This window comes from Sinohyriopsis cumingii, chromosome 8 (genome assembly GCF_028554795.1).
Source record: "Sinohyriopsis cumingii isolate HCF-2022 chromosome 8, ASM2855479v2, whole genome shotgun sequence".
Classification (NCBI taxonomy): domain Eukaryota; kingdom Metazoa; phylum Mollusca; class Bivalvia; order Unionida; family Unionidae; genus Sinohyriopsis; species Sinohyriopsis cumingii.
In genome coordinates, this window is record NC_142968.1 from 85,966,511 (window position 1) to 85,988,528 (window position 22,018).

Genomic DNA, 22,018 nt, shown 5'->3' on the forward strand with positions numbered 1-22,018 from the left:
AGCTTATTTATCATATATCTCTTGCAGTTAAATTCATGCGAAATGTACATCTAAATGAACTCTTGTCACCTTAAGGACCCATATTTCGGGATGTAATACTCTTTCTCTTGAAATATCATACACCTTTCTGTATACATGTGGTGCTAATGAAGTTTTATTTTGCAAACACATCTGATTCCTTATATATGATATCGGCATATTGGTATTGGTAATTGAATAAACAAAGCTAAAAATTAAAAACAATGCTTACTTATGCATTTCAGCTGCCTACAATTGTCTTATTTATATTGGGTATGAGATACCAGCGCTAAGTTTCGATGTAATAGGACAAATACTGATCTCACAACTGTGTCCTTGACCTAATTTCGGCAAGGCTAAGGTTCAGACGGGAACGTAAAACCCAGAAGAGGTGTAGCAAAATCACAAAATAATGACATGAAATGTTGCAGAAACGTAATGAGCAATGTATTAAGTCCTTGTTAAACAAATCTGAACTGTCCGCTATGAGTCTTAGGACAGTTGTCCATATTTATGTGACCTCATATAATCATGAAAATATGACATATAGATAGTAAAACGTTGCTTTTGTTACGTTTTATTATCGATATGTCATATTGTTTCATCCATTTGTTTGGTCGACTCCCATCTGTTTCAAATTTAGTAGTCAAAACACGTTCGTATTTGAAAAACGTTTCACACGAATAATTTCATGGATATAAGTAAAAAACGATCAATGTGTATGTGTGCTTTTGGATATGTGGCTTTGAAAAGACGGACATTGTGTTTAATACGATTACGTCAAGCGCCATAATGGATTATTTCCAAAATGGCAAAGAATGATGGGACCATGTCGTTTTCTTCACCTACTTTTGTCTGCAGCGTTGTGCTCTCTTGGGTATCAAACTTCATATTGCTATCTTTGCTACACAAGTGCCATTTGTGGCGGTTATAATGCAACCCATACTCCGTATCAGAGATACCTCTAACATAAATACTGTCTCAGTGAGAGTATTTATTAGACAACAATGCAGATAATATAACGAAAGAACGTAAGAACGAAGGTATATATGTTGTTGTTCTAGGGTTTATCGCCATTTTTCAACACAGGATAGTCTATACATGGTGGCCAGTATATCTGGTGGAGGAAGAACCCTGAAAAACACAGGAAAAAAACACTGACCCACGAGAAGCTACTGGCAGGCTTTCCCACGTACCCACGCTAGCCGAACCTTTGACTCTAACATACGGTGAAACACTGTTTGCCCTTTCTCAATGAGAGGTTTTATTAGAAAATAATGCAGATACAAGAACGAAGGAAGGAAAGAACGAAGGTATATATATATATATATATATATATATATATATATATATATATATATATGTCTGATGTTTAATTCTTATGGCTTTTGCTTTCATTTTCGATTTTATCCACGCTCTCTTCCATGTCGTTTTTAACTATTTCCTTTATGCACTGATTGTCAATCGCTATACAATTCATCTTTCTACTACACGTGCATGGAAAACTATAATACCGACATGGTAAAGAATATAGTGCCAGTAGTCGATAAACAGTCTGTGACAATATGTCAAATGACTGAAACGAAAAATGAGAAGAGAAGTTGAAAAGATAATATGTATAGGTAAACATTCAAACAGTCAGGGAACGAACATGTTAGTGACAGCCTTGCAATAAGAACGACAGGGTATACGATCACAACAGCACACAAAGTAAAATATACAGGTGACTAAACAAATGAACCATCGTTTTTAATGAATTTTATTGCATTGGTTGCAGAAGCTGTGTCCCTTTGCTATTAGAAATATGATGGCTGGATTGTTGTTCTTTAAAGCACTTTTCATTTAATTCTTTTGGTTGCCAAGTATGAAAGTAGTGAGAGGGGGGTAGTTGGGGACAAATCATTAACATCAGCTAATAAGTTAACATGTTTGATATAGTATGGGGACAAGGGTAATTCGTATTATTAAATTTGTTAATACAAAATGAATCGTGTGAACTCTAAATTTGGCACTACTATTATCAAGCGTTATGTTGTCATGTAAAATATAAGATGAAATCACACAAATAAACTATCTAACACACCATCCAACCTATACAAAGGATCATTCACATTATCCAAAAAACTTTGCGAAGTGTCTAAAAAACACATACCTACCATCAAACTAAAAGGTAATGATGCAAAAGAACGGGATAAAATCACCAAAACATATTATCCAATCATCATCTATACCATACAATACCTCCTATATACTATACAAAACGCCTTGTGTAATGTCTGAAACCCAGTCCTACTTTCACACAAATGTGTGTGATATAAAAAGAGATTAAGTTATACGACATAGCATTCAACACACATCCTAGTATTCGAAATGTCTTGTGCAGTGTTTAACATTCCCCTATCTATTATTAGTCGAAAAGGGTATGATGTTAAAGAAAGGGACGAAATCACTAAACATACTATTTCAACGCACAATGTATACTATTGTAATGTATATTTAACTTCATTGTTTGTTTGCTATTTTTTAATAACAAAAAGGTATTCCATTACTTGCTATTGTAACATAACGTTTTATAATAGACTTGACATCGTCCAACATTGAGTTCGTTTCTGCTTGACCTGATTCACCTTTTTTATTTTAATCTATGTAAGCAAAAAATACATAGCTGAATTAAGGATATTTGTTAATAGAAGTATTTTTGTTTTAAATTGGGTCACGGTTTTGTACTTTCCTAAGTGAATTTTACAGGTCAGTTTTTTCGATGATGTGAACAGCAGGATCATTCAAGAAGGTTATTTTCCATTAGGCAATAGTTTTTTATTTAGACAATGTTAATTGTGACATGAGGTCAAGTAGAGAACTGTATAATATTATAATTAAGAGGATTGTTTCATTCCTTCTTTAACTTCTTGAACATTTACCTTGTGTTCTATCTTGTAACCAGGAGTTTTGAGCTGGGATCTATTTTTGTTCAAATTATCAAATTCAAGTGATTATTTTCTCTGGACATACATAGGTGGTACAACAAAACAATTTGGTTACGACATTCACTGGAATTTATAATATATTCAAACCTGGAATTATATTACTGTGATTCAACAAAATACAGTTGACACATCAGCATTCCATAAGCTATAACAGACACATCATCGCCTTCAGTTTTGGATCTCCTCGGGATTTCTACTGAGCTTTATTGAGGACTTTAAATGATTAGGATTTGTCTCTGTAATTATTGGATTATTTGGACAATTATTTCTCAATACTGTAAGATCTTTTTTCTTATTTTCACTTTGAATTCTAGGAAAATAATTTATTTGTTAAATTAAACAAAGCTTGTTGTCTTTCACTCTTTTATGTTACTTATTTTAAGAGCATATACTCTTAACACTGTCAAACACACACTTTGTATATATTTCTGACATCCACTTTTGTATTCCTATCCAAAACACAGTTACTAATGTAAAATTAGATAATAGGTTAAAATAATTAAACAAAGATTGTGATAACATGGAAACAAATTATTTGCAAACGATGCCGATACATTCAAAGCTAAAGTAGATAAGTAGACCATTGATGAATTGAAACGGTTAAATCAGAAATCGAATGAAACACACACACATTCAAAACTGACTGTGTTCAATAATATTACAAACAAATACTATTATTGATGAATTTCAAAACATATTAAAAGAATCGATCATGAATTTGATGACAAAACCAAGCTAATACCAGGAGGTATAAAGTACTACAGTCCAGTAATGTTTGCTAACTAGGATTAGCAATAGAAAGTTTAATGAACAGATCATTAAAAACATAATTGCACCTTCCACAACAGTAAATAGTTACACCCGCATGTTATTTGAATAAGACATAACAACATATAACTGCAGAAGAAAAATAATTAAGTTAGCAGAAAAAAAGAAAACTTAGTTGACTACCCAAATGGGTGATTGAAAAAGAAAGGTTGTTTACTCGAATGTAAAATTGTTTGAGTGATTATTTTACTTCAGCATTTGACGACTCATTTGCAGCTGTTTTAGAGGAACAAATACTTTTGATAAGCATTTAAGTAGATTACATATATCTTTAATACATTTGCTGTTAATAAACATATATGTAGTAACCTCAGATAAATATATAACTTTTCATGAAAAAGAAAGACAGTAAGTCCAACAAACCATTATATCACGCACACTCCAAATAGTAAAATATTGAACAGATGCTTCAGTGGTAATAACTTATTGGATCATAATGTCATATTTTACAATATTGGCTTCTTATTGTAACATAATGTACAATATAACTGTACAGTATCGGTTTCTTATTGGAACATAATGTACAATATAACTGTACAATATCGGCTTCATATACACTTCAATGCAAAGGTTAACGGAGATGATAATAATATATTGGGAAATAAGCTTATTAGAGACAATTTATTACGGTTTAAAGTTGAGTAAGTACAACATTTTCATCACATTCAGAAATGCATGGTTAACAGCCTCCATGAGAACACGCAATATAGAACAAGGTATAATTAATAAAACGTGAGAACGTTAAGGTCAGGAGTAGCTAATATACAAAACATCATTGTAGAAGTTGATCAGTTACTGTGCGTTATTCAAAACTCTTCATTTGCAGATATTAAAGATCTTTATTATTTGTTGAAAATGAATCAAATAATAGTATCAACTGGGTCAAACACCTGAAAGAGTCTTTAAACATATTTGGTTTTGGTGAAGTGCCGATGTTCCCCGACTGTGTAAAGTGCTCCACATTTATTCCAATTTCTAAACAAAGGGTTACATATGTTTTTCTATTATAGTGCAATAATACATGACAAAATTCAATCATTTTCCATATAAAGCATTTGAAACCATTCATAAGATTTGAAGAATATTCCAAATACTTGAATTGCCAGAATTATCGATCAGCTTTGATAAAACTTAAATTGTCTTCCCTTAATCTGTTTCATAAAACCGAGAGATATGGAAGCAATATAATCGATAGAAATGAAAGAAATTGCATAAACTGTGCTAGCTTTTACATTAAGATGAATACCATTTTTTTTAGTATGCTATGTGTTTACCTAACGGCATATACACTTAATTTGTAAGTACTTCTGGAATAAACTATCCATGCACAGGTACATTGAATTATTTAGAACAAAATAATAATAATAATAATAATATCTTCACTAACTAAAGTTGTTTATGTAGAGTTTGACATTATAGATAGATTATTATTTTTACAGTAATTAATTATAAAGATTGTCTATATTTGTCGACCTTTCCCTTATCTGCTTTTGACAATTACCGTATTGAAGTTATGCTTAAAGTTACACATATAGAATTTGATAACAACGCAATTACTTTACTATGTAATATACAAGAATGTAAATGCTTATGATAATAAACTACTGAACTGAAATTATCCTACTTCTATCGAGCTATTGAGGACGCATGAGCGACGTGGAGTCTAACGCTTAAGAGATACAAGCCTTGATAATTCAGAAACGTTTACCCTCCATTACATGCTCGAGTGAGTTATCATGAGAAAATGACAACGGAACACTTAAATAACATTTTTGTTGTCCAGAAATGCTGGTAAAAAGACATCCACTTGTAGACGTTCTTAATTGGATGACATAACAAGGTAACCACATTACGGTTTGTGTCAGAGCAAAACTGACTTAAGATCCTGTATTTTCTCAAAATGTGTGCAGCTCAGACTAGATAATTTCAGTCAACTGAAATTTCAAATTTGACGATAACGAGGGAATTTTAAAGATTCTCCACGATTTGGTTTGGCAATCAATAATGTATAAACCTAAAAACCTTTATTTCTATTCTGTGAAATCGTTACAAACGTCTTACATAATAAACACCGGATAATGTTATAAAACTCAAATATATAAAAGTCATGAACTTTTACATTATTGAAAATTCAGATACAGTGTCATGTGTATTTAATGTGCATTATTTCCTGGCTTTTATCAGTAATTATGTTATGTACCTATGCATTTTGTAACTACCATTGTACAAAATCATGCTGATAGTACCTGACAAGTGACATTTGTGTCGTAAACAGCATGATATATAACTAATATTTATCTTCAATTATGAACTAAATGTTCAGGTCATTATTAATGGATGTAAACTTGTTTATTTTACTTTAGGACATTACCTTACAACTCAGAAATTCCAAATGTTGTTAACATCCTTGAATGTTAGAGAAAAAAGACAGAACTACATCCAGGCTCTAATATTGCTACACTTTATTTAAAATATAAAAATTATGGTGTGATTGTATAGTAAAAATTAGAGACTAATTAATGGTTTCTCAAATATTTGTTCAGCAAAGAAAACGGCTGAGTGCTTCTGTTTCATTGACTGAATATTCTTCTGAGGAAGCAGTCTTATGTAATGGAGGACTTAAAGTGCATACACAAACAAATAAATATGTACGTGCTAAGGACGGAACACTAGAATCGTTCCGGATTATGTAGACAAATTTCCTGCAGTTATAAATTCAACGGATTAGTTTTTAATTATATTCCTAAACACATCATTCGCAAGAAATCATGTGCTCACCTCACTTAAAAATGTCAGATGGACTGCCTAGGCAGCATATATATCTGGTCTTATCGTTTGTCATATTGTGAGTAGTAGAAACAGCTCGTAGAAAAAATATTGGACATCTTTTGGTATAGCAAAAATGTGGATAGTCTCCATTATCTTCGACATAATTGAAGTTTCGATTGGATCCGTTTGTGCTAGTCAGTCATGTGTATTATTTCTGCAAGATAGGATAAAAGGTTGAACAAATTCTTACTACTTATAAGATGAGTCATAAATCAAGCTAAGCAACAAAATTTATCGAAAACATTTAACTCATTCAACTGGTGATAAATTGTTTGACATTTAGAAAATGTAGTTCTGCATATTTGGAAGATTGATTGAAGCCAAATTTCCCTCAATTAAGCACGTATTTTGTCATGATTCACTTTATGCTCTGCCCACTGGGGTATGTCGTTATCATTCTGTATAAAAGGTACACCTGAATATGATAATCTCCAGTGTGCTGAACAATATAAGGTGTTGAATCTACTGAAATGCATCTTTATTTAGCCTTGTTTCTCGTAGGCCTATGCTTGTGGGAAAAATGTAAGTAGGCTTTTATAATATATCGTTTCATCAAGAATAAGCTAATATCTTTCACTAATTTGAATGCAGCCGCTTCATATTTAATCCCTACACTGAATTAATTCACTAGGGCCAGAAATATAGCAAGGGCAATATTTGTATCATACCTTTCCTTAACTTTTTTAACTATAAGCATTAGAAGTTCAAAATGTTTCCAGCAGACTCTTATATATATATATATATATATATATATATATATATATATATATATATATATATATATATATATATATAACCCAAGCTACAGTTAAAGGTCATTTATCGACCCATTCCGTCAATGTCATAATCTTTCTACTTTTTCTTCATTCACATTTATTTATTTGCATATATACATTAGAATGTGTTCCTGTACACATTTTCTGGATGACATTATAACAACATTGCATGTATAACTTTCGTTTAAGATCACATGGTCAAGTTGCAGTCCTTGCATTATTTTTCCTTTATTAAGCACATCAACCACATTGTTTGATTTGTTGTACTTTCCACTATGGCATCTGTAAATAAATACCTTTCAAACCAATTCACTATCCTCAACACAAATAGCTCTGTCGCCGTTAATACCACAATTATATCTACGCAGCCATCGTCACTATCACCACTATGATATTAGCACCACAACTACCACTACTGCCGTTATTATCAGCACCACGACGGACAAACATAAATCTGTCTGAATGTGTAATACAAATTTAAAATTGTGGAGTAGCATTTTACGGTATTTCACTTTAAATGAATTTCTGCATAACAGTAGTATTGATAAGTTTGTGTAGCGATTGCTCTAAAACTACATATATCTACACATAACCTAGGCATCGCAATCACATAAACAAAGCTATTCAACATTTAGATCTAAAATGAACGGAGTAAACGTCAAATAAACCGAGCAAAAATATCAAAGAAAACAACAAAACAGATAATTAAACTAATTAGAAAGAAATAAAAAGAACTATAGTAACCAAAGTCAGGCGGAGTCTTCTCTTCCAGGTGCCAAACATATATTGTTATAGTTCATTGAAATATATTTGCATGCTGTAAAACTCATCCCCATCACTACCAAGCTAAGGAAACCTTTCCTGATTTTGCAGTGACGATTTCAATTAAGAAGATTATGTAGAATATTCCCAACAATAGTGCGATAATGAAACATTAAATGTAGCTTTTTACCCATGAGATACGCGTAAACATTTTCATAAATAGTTAATCAATTTAAAATTACGCAAAAATCCTGATTAAAAATGTCAATTTTTTGTTAGCAATCATCAGTTTGAAGGAACTTCAGTTTAATTAAGATGGGCTCTAACAAACGAAAAAAGATTTTATTCGAAAGAATACATTAGAGAACAGTACTTTTCTCTCGTTTAGTAATAGGTTTAATAACATTCTCGAGAGACAACTAGAATTTTCAACGCACTTAAATTTATTCGTTAAAAATGCAATGCTATTTGCAATTTAAGAAACATTTTGTCTGAAACAAATTGATAAAAGCAAAAATATTATTCTTAGATATTTTTGTGTCTCAAACTATGTTTTAATTTTTATTATTTGTTTTTATGATTTCTCATTTTCAAACAGCAAGATTACTTTATCTCAATGGTACATGTCTTGTTTAAAAGATTACTTTATCGTCATGGTGCATGTCTTTTTTAATGGACCATGTATCATGTTTTCTGTCTGCAGGTGTTGCATTCTGTCCAGATGGAAGCGTGAGCCCTTTGAAGTGCAATCCGTTTCATCATTTCGTATGCCCAGAGGGATATAGATGCTTCGGATCACCAAAAGGCGGCCAGTGTTGCTTAGATCGTTCGTTCTGTATGCATCTATCGTTTCATTCCTCTTTTCGGCCTGTCTGTTTTTGTGTATTTTCTTTGTTCATTTTTTTTTTTGTTTATTATAAATGGTCGGTGTTAACGTGGTAGTAAAGAAGCAGAAAACAAACACACACTGCATTTGATCTGCATTATCGTGGATTGCAATGACCAGTGCTAATGATACAATGTTATCATCAAACTATGAGGCTATAATCCGACATAATACTATCCTGTCTGTTTAGTGGTTGCCACATAATTATCTTAGATGATCGATACGATTGGTTAAAGAGATATGGAAAATGGCAAGGTCAGAGCATAGTTTTGATGAGATAAATAGCTGTTGTTCTAAGTGCCTTATATAATTTACCTCATACCACTCGAAGTTAAGTTACAAGAAAATCTTACTTTCAACTTAACTCTGGTTAACATAAGGCTACCTTCGCGTTCCGCCCACTCATGGGCATATTGCTCTTTCTCTTGAAATATCACACATCATTCTGCATAACTCAAGATGCTAATATAGCTTTATATTTCAAACACGTATCATTCCCTAATATATAATACTGCCTATCAGTATCTTTATTTGAAATAAAAGGTACAAAAATAATGAATACTCACCTGTCAATTTCAGCTGACTACACATGTCCTGGAGGAAGACATCCTTATTTGTATGGCATTGCCATAGGCTTGTATCGATGTAATGGCATAGTACCAAACTCAGGTATATGTCCTGCAGGTTATTTCTGCAAGGCTGTGGAACAGACAAGAACGAGGATAGGAATTTGCTGTCCACATTTATAATAATGTACACCTGACATCATCCACTTGTAAAAGCGTAAGTATTTATTTCCTGTTATTATTTTTTTAAACGTATCGAATATGTTGTTTCTTATGTCGGTTATATCCGCAAAGCAATGATAGTCCAGTAAGACTTTGTAACTGAAAATGCGTCTGCTACTAATTGGGTCAGGAATTATCCCGCCACATCTGCATGTAAACTATAAGGAAACGAAATCATGTGCACTTTGGTTAGTCAACAAGAGAGTTATGTTAGTAAATAAATCATCCAAAAGCTGAAAAACAGTATTACCCTTTCGTATCTTGGGCTGTCTCGTAATTTAGATAAAGTCAATTCATGCGTGTAAAATACGGGAATGGTAAGATCATGATTGATATACTGTGTCTCACAAGAAGTAAGTTGGCATAAATCTATGAGTATTTCAAAACGTGTGTTCTCTACAAAAGAAAGAAATGGGATCTGGATTGAGAACTTTTGGCTACACTCACATGCATAAACCAAAAACAAACCATACACTACAACATTAGATAATGACCTTGTAATGGTCATGAAAATAACTATGCAATTTTTGTATGAAGTTCTTTTGGAACAAACTTGAACCAAAACTGTTCGATACCATTAAATCAAACTTTCCGAATATGTTGTTTATGTTGCATCCTACTATCGATATGTCATACTTTCATACATTTGTTTGGTCTACTCTCAACTGTTTCAAATATTGTAACTATGACATTTTTGTACTGGACAAAATGTACACGATATCTTCATGCAGGAAATATCAAATATATGTATGTACGTCTTTACTAAAAGATGTTGCTTAGTCAGGAGTGGTGTTTAAGAAACCTACGAGAGCCTAGGAATGGACTATTTCTAAACTGGCAAAGGAACAGGGGAATATATTCCCAAAACAACGTCACGCAGCTATTATGACACAGGTGAAAGAGTGTTATCAAGTGTAAACTGATTCTGAGTGTCACTGTAAAATACATTTCCATGTTAAATGTCTAGTTTAGAGAATGTTTGTTATTGACGTCATTGTTTATAAGTAAGAAACAAATAAGCAAACAAACGGACAATAAATAAATGAATAAATAAATAAATAAATAAATAACAAGCAAATAAATATAATAACAAAAATCAATCTTATTTGCACTAATATAAATTTCTTTCGCATCTGAGCAACTATCGTTAATTCTAATCCTATCTCGTTCATCAATGAGACCACCAGCGATTCCTCGTTAATTTTCAGGTTTACAGACAATGAAAACCTCATTGCCGGGCAATATAAACTACATATTCAGAAAAGATACATTCATGAATTATGCATGCATTGTATTCTTTTTATACAGGTAGGCAAAGTTGCTGAATTGACAGAAGGACTTCACGGGAACAATGTTTCCATCAATTCACATCTTTCTTTGTCACAACTGTGCATCTTGCTTATGCTTAACAGGATAATTAAAGAGGATTAAAGAAATAATATTTCAAGTCTTGTTTGTTTTTGTATAACACAGATTAAATAATTTTGACAAGAATGAAATGCAAGCGATTATTGGCATTTTGTATATATTAATAGTCTCTTATATTTAGATCATTGAGCCTTTATGGTGATTGTATGTTATTGTGTAAGAGTTTTAATAGCTTATTACGATAAAAAAAGCATTGGAACCTGCTTTAAATTAATTTTTATGATAAGCAGTCTCCAAAGCATCAGGACTTTCTTTCTTTTTTGACATCATTTTTGTTCACCTAGATAAACAATGTGGCATCAAGGTTCCACGGCTGAATAACGATAGATGTCTTCTGTACATATACAATATAGTATCCTGAGAAATCCATTTTAGGATTTAATTCATTTTCGTCTTGGCAACCGCATTATCTATTTAATTTAATTTAAAGATTAAAAAAACCGCATGTTCCCATAAAGGCACCTTTTTAATTAGTCGACATACAATTTGTTCCCATTATCTGGCATTTAGTTTTTGTTCAACATTGGCCAGGAAAAAGAGTCCAGATTTATCTTAAATTAATAATTTAACTGCGCACTTTAAACTTAACATAACGTCTGTATCACACAATATCTTTTAACGTTAGTTTAGAAGGCAATTTTCTACTAGCGAAATACAAATATAAATATTTTGTTCATTACGGGTAAATTCTGAATTCAAAAATATCCTTTTAGTTTATCTTGCTACCTTTTCCTGCCATTGTGTTTACCAGGTGGAGTTGCGTTACATAATCGTTGTAAGATTTCAACGTCCACGCTTCTAGTTGCTTTTATGGCCGTTTAAATAATCTTAAACATTTTCAAAACCTTCTTGAAAATGATACGTCCTTACCTATCTCTTCTGGTTTTTTTTGTTGGTTTTTTTTACACATTCATACGAATCAAAAGTATCCAACCTTCCTTGATGCCCTCATTAATTTAAGACCAAAGTTCCAAATCGACTAATTTGGCCACATATAGTGTATGAAAATACGTGTCACAAATGCAGAGATTAGTTGATGCAGATTACGTTTCAGAATCCAGTTATATAACCGTCTTCGGAATACTGTTCCAGCTGGTATAGTTTAAGCTCCTCACTGAGATTCTTCAAGCTCGAACTGCTGCAGTAACGACAGATGATCGATCGGTCGATCCATCTGACCGGTCTGATTTTGTAACTGTCATCCTATTTACACGTAGAGTTGTATGAAATATACCAAACCTTTATGACTCTTTCTCGTCCCTTAGTGAAAATATTTCGTGTCTGAATTGAGACAAATTGAACTTCATTCAAAGATATTTTCTTCTTAAATATATAAACAATATGATTTTGCTTGTAATATTCGTGGACTTTGTTATTATAAGAGTTTAATTATGTAATTGCCATATTTATATACTAACCTGTGTAGGTGAAACATTTCATGTCCGACAAACAATGAAGAACTTGTGCATAAACCAGAGAAAACGTCCGTGTAATAAATAATATAAACCTTTTTTATATTAATATTAGTTTTTTCATAGGTTAAATTTCATCTCTCTGACGCTTCTAACAGAACGTCTTCCGCGTGAGTCTTTGGTTCTTACAGGGGTTTGGCTGGGTTCTTCATCAACCTTTTATGCAGTAATATGGGTTGACATTGATAATCTATGCTGCGCTAAAATTAGTGTTACACCAAAAACAAAACAATAATAAGAGCAAAATAAATTATTTACGTTTTCATTTATGTTTTCATTACCTTGAAAGCTTTCCCATTTCTATCGTTACATGAGTTTCATGAAATACAAAAAATAGAATGAAATAACATTTGTAAAAGTATTGTAGATGTTTGTTGTAAAGAATGTTCTAAATACTTATACGTTACATTTTGTACGTTTGTCTAAATTGTAGCATAAATAATGAAATAGTAAAAACTGCTGATAATGTCAAAATAAAATACAAAGTGTACAAAATACTATTGTACCCTCGAAAATAACGTAAAATTAGATATATAATATGTTGCTTACAAAAACGACACCAGCCTGGTAGACCAAATTCCTACCCTCAAAAATTGAGAAAGTTCAATCACGCAACTCAGATTAATTATAGACAGCATATTATTTTGAGATCGAGGCCGTGCAAGGCATATCATATTGGCTTGTAAGCTCAGTAGTTTCCTTCTAGTATGGACGTTTAGAAAACCATTTGAATTTCAGGCATTAGCATATCAGTGTCCATTGTTTTTGCGTTCTTCCCAAGAAGTCATTTTCAACAATTGCAATAGCATTGGAAATCGTTGAAAGTTATAACCAAGATTAACGTAGATTTATGAAAAATCACTTGAAAGACTGGAACAATATTATTAAATGTGCTCATAATATTGCGTTTGATATGTCTATGTGTCCATTTGTAACCATCTCTGGGTCGCATTAACATATATTCAACAAAATACATAACTGGTCAAAAACTAAAAGAAATATTATTCATTACGTGCTGGACAAAGTTGTCAAAGTAGATTATGCTACCTCTATGACTAATTTGCTCGTAAGTGAAGTCATATCAGGCGATTAGTGAACACCTTGTTCAAGTGATGTAATCAAAATGGCTTAAGATGAAACGATATCTGCCTTTCGTCTGTTGTTGGCATACGATAAGAAGAGGAGTCACAAATGCTTGTCTAAGTTCGAGCCTCCACACATTTGCCCAGGTTAAGCAGTAAACCAATGAGAGAACATCATTGCTCTTGCCAAAGGAGGTAGCAGGGTACGGGTAATAAAACCATCTTTATCTGTGTATACCACAGGCACCCCATATTGCCTCCAATAATGGGAAGAATTATTGCATCATACTGGTCAGTTATCGTTCGCTAAAGAGCTCAATTTATATACGTACCTATCTGCCTCGGTCTGATTACCTGGTCGATTGCATGGGGCTTATACTTGCTTAGGACTATATGAACATAAACTAGATAAAATGAAAAAGCAAATTCAATAGGTCTGGTAAAAATTAATTTAATTATGAAAGGTATAAATTGAAAATGACATGGGAAATTACAGTATTATCAATTGAATCCAAAATAATCATGCCAAGTTTTATTCAGGTCCAAAATAAACGAATGTTCAAAATAAATTTCAAATGTTTGAAGGTGCAGGTCTGCAAACAGTCCAGATGTGTCAAAATAGAAATGTCGCAAGCTCCTTTTAATAATTCACAATAGTCCCAGCCTAATATTTAATTCCAACAAATATTAATTTCAGATAATATCTAAAAACATAATAAAATAGCTGACAAAAATGTAACAAATTCAAATGAAAAAATGATCCATCCCTAGCCACTTCTATACAAGAGTGGGGGGGGGGGGAAACTAGTTTTACGTGACATATTCTAAATCTCCCACATCGTACAAGAAGCCAGTTAATTTAACCCATCCAATCTGAAATAATATACTTCCTCTGGGAACCTACCTGAACGCCTTTCCAATGAGAAACAACTCAAAACTTGTAAATAGGTTTAATCGTTAATATCATTAATATTAATTGAAAACACCCACTTTAAATATCCTATGCAATCTTACACCCTTAATACCTTAAAATTTAATATATACCTATATACAAAGTTTTAGCTATAGATAATCTTTACAACATCGAAAATAGTTCGAGCTTATGAAGCCGACAAAGAGTGCGGCGCAAAGGTGAGTCGGGTATTGCGGAAATCAGTACTTGACCGATATTTGAAAGGATAAAATGACCACATCATACACAGAAAATATTCCTGCCATGTACAACTGGATAAATAAATTCCTTGTCCATACTATCGCCAATGTTGTCCCCATGAAGTCACTCAATGGCAATGCGACCACCCACAGGAGCAAGCAGTTGCCTGGCTCAGTTGAACGCCACCGCGAGCTGTACTCGCGCAAGATATATATTTCAGCTAACGCGCGTCGCACTGCCAGATTTGACATGTGGGAGCTCGAGGAGGTACTCGAGCTCAGTCAAGCAATATATTCCGTGACAAGCAGACCGGCGCCCGTTAAGAACGGAATTCAAGGCGAAATGCTCAAGTGTAGTACCGCAGATATACACGACACCAGCATCATCACACATATGCAAATAACGGAGGCTGTGTGGACTACAACAACTACCAAGACATTTCACTCTTCCGCATTACATGGAAGACCTTTTACGAGAGTCATCTTGAAGAGACTCCAAAAATTATCAGCCTGGGTGTTTACGTAGAGGCAATGTGAATTCAGATCAGAAAGATCAATAATAGATCAAAAGCAGAAAACACTCTACATTGTTTGTTCGACCTCACCGAGGCAGTCGTATATATTCTCTGAATAACCCCCTCTAATGCTTGAGGATGATGTGTTCATTTCATCATAACATCCTATAATTTTGGGGACCCATTTAATACTGCGTCGAGATCAAATGTGGAGTAGTGCAGTATTGCAAACTGGTGTCAACGCCCTTTGATATTTGTTTCCCTTTCTCACTAATTATGCTTTCCATCCGGAAATGGAAAACATGAACATGAACAAGCGGGTAGAAAATTATACAAATAAATATTATAATCAAAAGTTGTTTATAAATATTTGCATGAGTGGTGTATAAGCGAGATTGCTCGAACACTCACACTTTTGTGATTGTGCATCCCGCATTAACAGTCATAATTAAAGCAAGAATAGTGAACCAGTACAACCTGAAAATGTTATGTGAATATAATTAAAAATCATGGACTACTATTTTTTAATCAAAATTTATCGACGCACATCGTCATCGGTAACGATAACACTAAACTATAATCATGCTTGAAATATTACTAGGCCATTATAATACAAGGTTTCATAGCATGTTCTATAGGTGGTCATTGTGTAGTTTTAGTGCTGACTCCTAGGAACTATTTATCAAGCATAACGTATTCTCTGGATAGTTATCACTAACGTTTCAGAGCAACACAAATAGCACTATAAACGCTATCGTTATTTGGGTTAAGATAATAGTGTACGATGACATTACTGAAGATGAACACATTTCCCACCAAATACTTTATGTAAGACAAGCTGTTGATCAAGGGCATCTGAGACACAAATATCTGAGAAGTATCTTCATAACTCGAAAACTTGAGAATAAAAAGTTTCGTATGGAAATATAGTTTGACAGCATTGAAATTAAAGATCTACTTTAGAAGGCCAAACTGACAGAATGAAAATTCTTGGGGACGTTTATAGTGGACCCATATAGACTAGAGTGCGAAAACATTGCATTCAAAATAAAATTAGACATTGTATTGACGTTTTAACCGAAGTTAATTTTTCAATATGACTCGTCGTAGATCAATACATCAGGTCAGTCCATCAAAAATAACAACAGAGGCTTCTATTTGTATTTGTGGACAACAAAACCTGTTTTGATTGGAAAGTCTTTTCAGAGATACCCATCCCACGCTGTGAAGGCAAATAACAACATGTAGCTTTACCACAGGAACAGTAGGAACTTATGGCCATCCACTGCCTCCGTATCCATCTGCAGACATATCGGCAGTATCATGTTCTGGATTGAGACATCCTGAACAAGAGAGCGAGGGTGACTATTCAATTATCACTGTTTTCAAATGGACCAGCAACAATATCAAGTGCGGTGCATCCACCATGACCGAAGCTTTATGAATTTCTGGAGATAAAAACTGCATGTGTTTTTTTGTTCTTCAAAACTGTGATTTATTTTTTCAGTGTATTTCAATATGCTTTGTCGTTCGTTTCAGTCCAATCAAGAAATTATTCAATTACTACTTACTTGTTGTTTAGTTCATGATGATGATATGTTTCCCATCGTGTCCAAAACAAAGTACACTTTGCATTTTGTCAGCATCAAAATTAATAGACAAATGTAGAAACAAAAGAATAATCCAAATTATTTTGCATGTGAGGATCCAACCTAGCTGTCAATTTTCCATTTGAGTATTCAATTATATGAGCAATTGTACACTACCGATGGAAGTTACGTAACAGCCATCAGCCATTTTTAAGTCTCATCAGTCTTCTTTATTTTTTAGTGTAGCAATGTTTATGTTGAACCAACGTCAATAAGGCAATCAACATTGACATTGTAAATGATTATTTTTAATAACAGTCTATTTTGATTAGTTGAGGAAATAGTTTTTCATATCAGATAATGTTTTCGGTGGTTTATTCCAATCCCCTAATGAAACCTGACCCACACCTTTAGCTGAAAATAATGTTCCTGCTTGTATTTTTGTACGGTTTCTTCTCCAATAGATCTATACTTCTTACCTGTAAAATATCTCTGTCTTTTGCCCCACTCTCTCCGTCTTCCAGTCTCCATCCCTCCCACACTAATGGTAACTTTGTATCACTTAGGTATCTTCTCTTGACTCTGGTTGTGTTTTGTTAAAATCATCTTCTCAACCTTGGTCAGGCCAACATGTATATCATATAATTTAGATTCTGAACAGTGCTGTGTTTTAGTACACTTACATCTTATACTACTTCGTGTTGAATTATTAATCCTATAGATGTTGCAGTGAATATGCTCCTGCCCCTCTGAAAAGCTTCTAATTCCATCCCCAAAAGAAGGGCATCGTAAATTTGCTTCTGGAATACCCTGATAGACTGCCCTTTCTTTATCATTGAAAGCGTCAACAAAGCAGTCTCTCCATACTTATTCTTAAACTCTTGTTGGTGACACTGAGAGGCCACATGGACCAAAATTCTCAATATCTTGAGCAAGTTCAGAAAGTAGCTCAGACTTTTGTCGTACGTTTCACATGCGACCTATACAGTTCTGATTGGATTCCTGTCTCAAACCTAGAAATTTAATCCGATGCAAAATGAGGAAAACTCGCTCCGACCCAATTTAGGTATCAAATCGCTTAAAATTCTTTGTGCTATCCACCCCATGTTCGTGGCTAATTCGATGGCTTTTATGTTTTCATTCGATTTGTTTATTTCCGACATCATGTCAAAATATCCTAGTAGTCGTTTAAATCCGTGGAACCGTCATAGGTTGCTGATTTCTTCTTTCCAGTGTGATGGGCCTCCTGGTAAAGCTAGCATCATACTGGATTGAACAATCGGACTGACATCTCTATACCAGCTCCAACCTTCCATGACCCGTTCTATAACGCTGTCACGCTCATGCATATTTGTCCTGTACTACTGCTTCCTGTCGATTATAATGTTTCCCCTACACACTTGGATATTCCACACCTATCTCTATATCACCAGGAAGGATACTTTCTTCTATTTTATGCGGTGACTAAGTGGCCTAGATTTTTAATCTTCATTTCGCAAACAGATCAGATGTCGCCTCATATCTTCCAGTTGTGTAGACTTATAACTAGGCAATCGGTACAGTGTAGGGTCACCATGGGTTTTATGGTGGAATTATTTCCGTTTGGATTACTTTATGGAAAATCTCACCTAGCAGATACTTATATGGAAACAATGACTCCAAGCTGGTATGATGAATTCTGATTTAAATGCCGATTTTTGTGTAGCATTGCAAATGTGGACAATAATGAGAGAGAGAAGAAGAAAAGATTATGAGTATCAGAAGTAAAGTGGGTGAGACAAGTATCATATGCGTTAATGTATAAATGTCAATTAGTGTATACAGTGAAGAGAGAGAGAGAGAGAGAGAATATATTAGCTGTGTAAAATAGACCAAATAACTCCACAAAGAACTATAAATAAATAATAAAGTAATAAGTTAATTAATGATTCAGTACATTTAAAATATCACATTATCTACTATAGTGATGTAATTTATGAAAGTCAGGTAGACCGACAGTCTAACAGACATAAAGAAGAAAGGTAACATTAATAATACACCCGTATTATACTTAAAACCGATCATAAAGAGGGTAATAAGCTGATCACTAATTCCAATAGTTTAGTAAACTAGATATTTGGTTAGGTGTTCGTCCCCAGCTGGAAGGAGGAACCACTGGAACCTTGTGTAACTACGATCGAATTAGGATTTACTTCCCCTGGTAAGCAGACGATCTTGATTCGAGATGGGAATCAATGTTAATCACGTTCAATATTGACAATACTCTGGTTCTAAGTCTCTCTTTTAATGATGCTGACAAATGGTGGATACTTTGTTGTTAGATGTGAACTGGTGGACACGAAGAATATAAATGCCGGAACGCTCAAAATGCTTCCTTTTATGCAAATATAATCCGAATAGGATATATGTAGTATGAAGAATTGTACGGAACGAACGTAATGCGAGTTTCACGGTTCGGTGAATGGTTTGGTACAAATAACGCTATCTAATCATATACATGCATGATAACATTACTCCCACCTCTTTAAAAAGAGTTCGTCCTCGAAATCACCATACGGTCTGAATATTCGGGCATATACTTTTATTGGTGCGGGTTTGGGGAATAATCAGGTAGAGTTGATTCAAATAACCAAATTGCGGCTGGTGCCTAGACATATTTTGTCGATGTAAAGCTACTCCAGATCTCACAGGTCGAGGAACCTATGGTCTTTTTATAATTATGCCTACACGATATGTAGTATTATCAGACTCTTTCATTTAAGTCGACAAAGAGAAACAGTTTCTCCATCCGCGGTGCACGGTTGACTATGTCATGTAAAACATCAAAGAAGTTGTCTTTTGATTTAGGGGATGCATCTAAAGTCGGAGTATAGGCGCTAATTACTGAAAATTAGTTTCTAACATATGCGCTCATATATTGCTATCGATATCTCAGTTTTCTGCAAAAATGCGTTGCCGACTGCAAGATCAGCGCTTTTTTTGTACCAGCAGAAGGTACATCTGATTTTACGTATTGAGGTTGTTTATGTTAGACTTGTTTCCTGGAGAGCTTCGACGTCGTTGTTTAACGTATGCGTCACTCTGTGCTCATCAGTCATTCCGGGACACAAAGTCTTGAGGTTCCAGCTTCCATGCAGGAAAATTTGTTTTGTTTTTATTTTCATCCGCACACTAGCTGCGTTCTACTGGTCGAGAAGCAAATAAAAGCCCCATACTCGAGTACGTGCATCAGCCAATAACTGACCAAGTGGATGCAATAATCCTTGCCACCGTCGGAAGCAACCCATGCCATCTGTCATCTACACACATAGAAATGGACTTATTACCTGTTAACTGCTGCTTCCTTTGGTGAGAGCAAAGATGAGGCGTTCCTTCAGTGGTTTGCTGCATAACATGGGCAAATACTTGGACGCTCGAACTTGCCAGGCGCATATGCCTCCTCTCAACCTCGCTGGCCGAGAACAGCGGAAAGGCGTGCTTCTATACGATGTAAGTCACTTTGACTGAATGTGTGCCTCAAAGGTTAAAAAATGTTCAACAACCGACTACTATGTCTACAATTCTAATAAAATGATATGATTTATTTCTCATAGACATGTGAAACACAATTAACTTTGACATGCGAAATTTATATAACCTTGGGCAGACTTGATGCTTAATGTTTCTTATATTTTGTGATTCGGTCGGTATTGTGTTGATTTTAATTTAAAGCGACTTAGAGGAGGAAACATTTGGACACTTAAACTGGTTAAACATCATCACACGCAACATCACGAAAACATTTCATAATAGTTTCCATTCACAGCGTGCATTTTTAATGACATTCTCGTTCATTATCAGATTAGCCAAACACTGGAGAGAAACTTTATTTAAGGACACTTTCCACCACCTCACCCGCTTAAAAACGGGATAAGTATAATACATATTGTGTTTCAAAATCCCACATGCTACAGGATATATACTATTCATAGCTCTATGGAGAAAAAACTTCAGGATGTGTATTACTCACAATCTCGATGCCCTATTGCGCGTATGTGACATACCAAAAACATACAAAAACATTGAGCTAAAATGTAAAAAATAACTTTCAAATAAGTTCAACAGTTTTATTTGTATTGTTCCCCAGTGCCCAAAATAAGAAGTTATTATGCCAACTTCTTGATTCAATATCAATTGATTTGTTAGCTAGAACTTTAAGTTTATCGGTATTGTTTTGATAACTTAAAAATCCTCACACCTAACACAAATGAAGTAAGGCAGTTTTCAATGATCACATATTTATAACTCGTTGTCCACAACTGTTGGTCAATCAGAATGATGGGATATTTGTCTTCTAATACTCCAAAACTAAAACATTTCGTTATGTAGGTTGAGATCAAAACATTTTAATTTAGGACACATAAAGATAAAAGAAGGATGGAAAGGAATACTTCAAATACAAACAACGACATCAAAGATTGTTTATTTAATCACATTAAAATTACCAGTGACAAAATTCACTAAAATCGCAGAAGCAAAATAAGAAACAATTAACAAGGTAAGCAAATTACCTTCGAATCACAAGGCAAGTTTGTTTCAAACTATCTACCATTAGTACTATTCTTCGTCAGGAATGACATGGTCCTCTTCAAATATACTTTTCGGTGCTGTTTATCGTTGCAATAAAACATACGAAAAATACGTATTCACTTTGGAATATTTAAAAATATAATTGTACCTTGTACGATGTATCCATACCAATTTTTTTTAATGGCTATGGCAGAAAGTTAATATGATTAGGGTTGATGCTTCCATTGTTACCTCGTTCATATTGCAAGAGTCGTGAATCATAAATAATGTATCATTTACGCGATATACATAAGCCATTAACTCTAAGAATTAATTCAATTTATTCCTTGAACTATCC

At 33.8% G+C, this 22,018-nt stretch overlaps 1 long non-coding RNA gene across 4 annotated transcripts in view; it reads left to right on the forward strand.

Annotated features, from left to right (window-relative positions):
• The first annotated feature begins 7,048 nt into the window (after positions 1-7,048).
• The window catches only part of LOC149794059 (uncharacterized), a 30,432-nt gene continuing 15,462 nt past the window's right edge, over positions 7,049-22,018 (forward strand). For 2 of the 4 annotated variants that reach the window (XR_016422943.1, XR_016422944.1), the window contains exons 1-3: positions 7,049-7,184; positions 8,904-9,035; positions 9,666-9,869. This is a non-coding gene — a long non-coding RNA (uncharacterized LOC149794059). Of the gene's footprint in view, positions 7,185-8,903; positions 9,036-9,665; positions 9,870-11,182; positions 11,322-16,729; positions 16,995-22,018 lie in introns of those variants that run through there. The other 2 variants (XR_016422942.1, XR_016422941.1) reach the window with 2 other exon arrangements.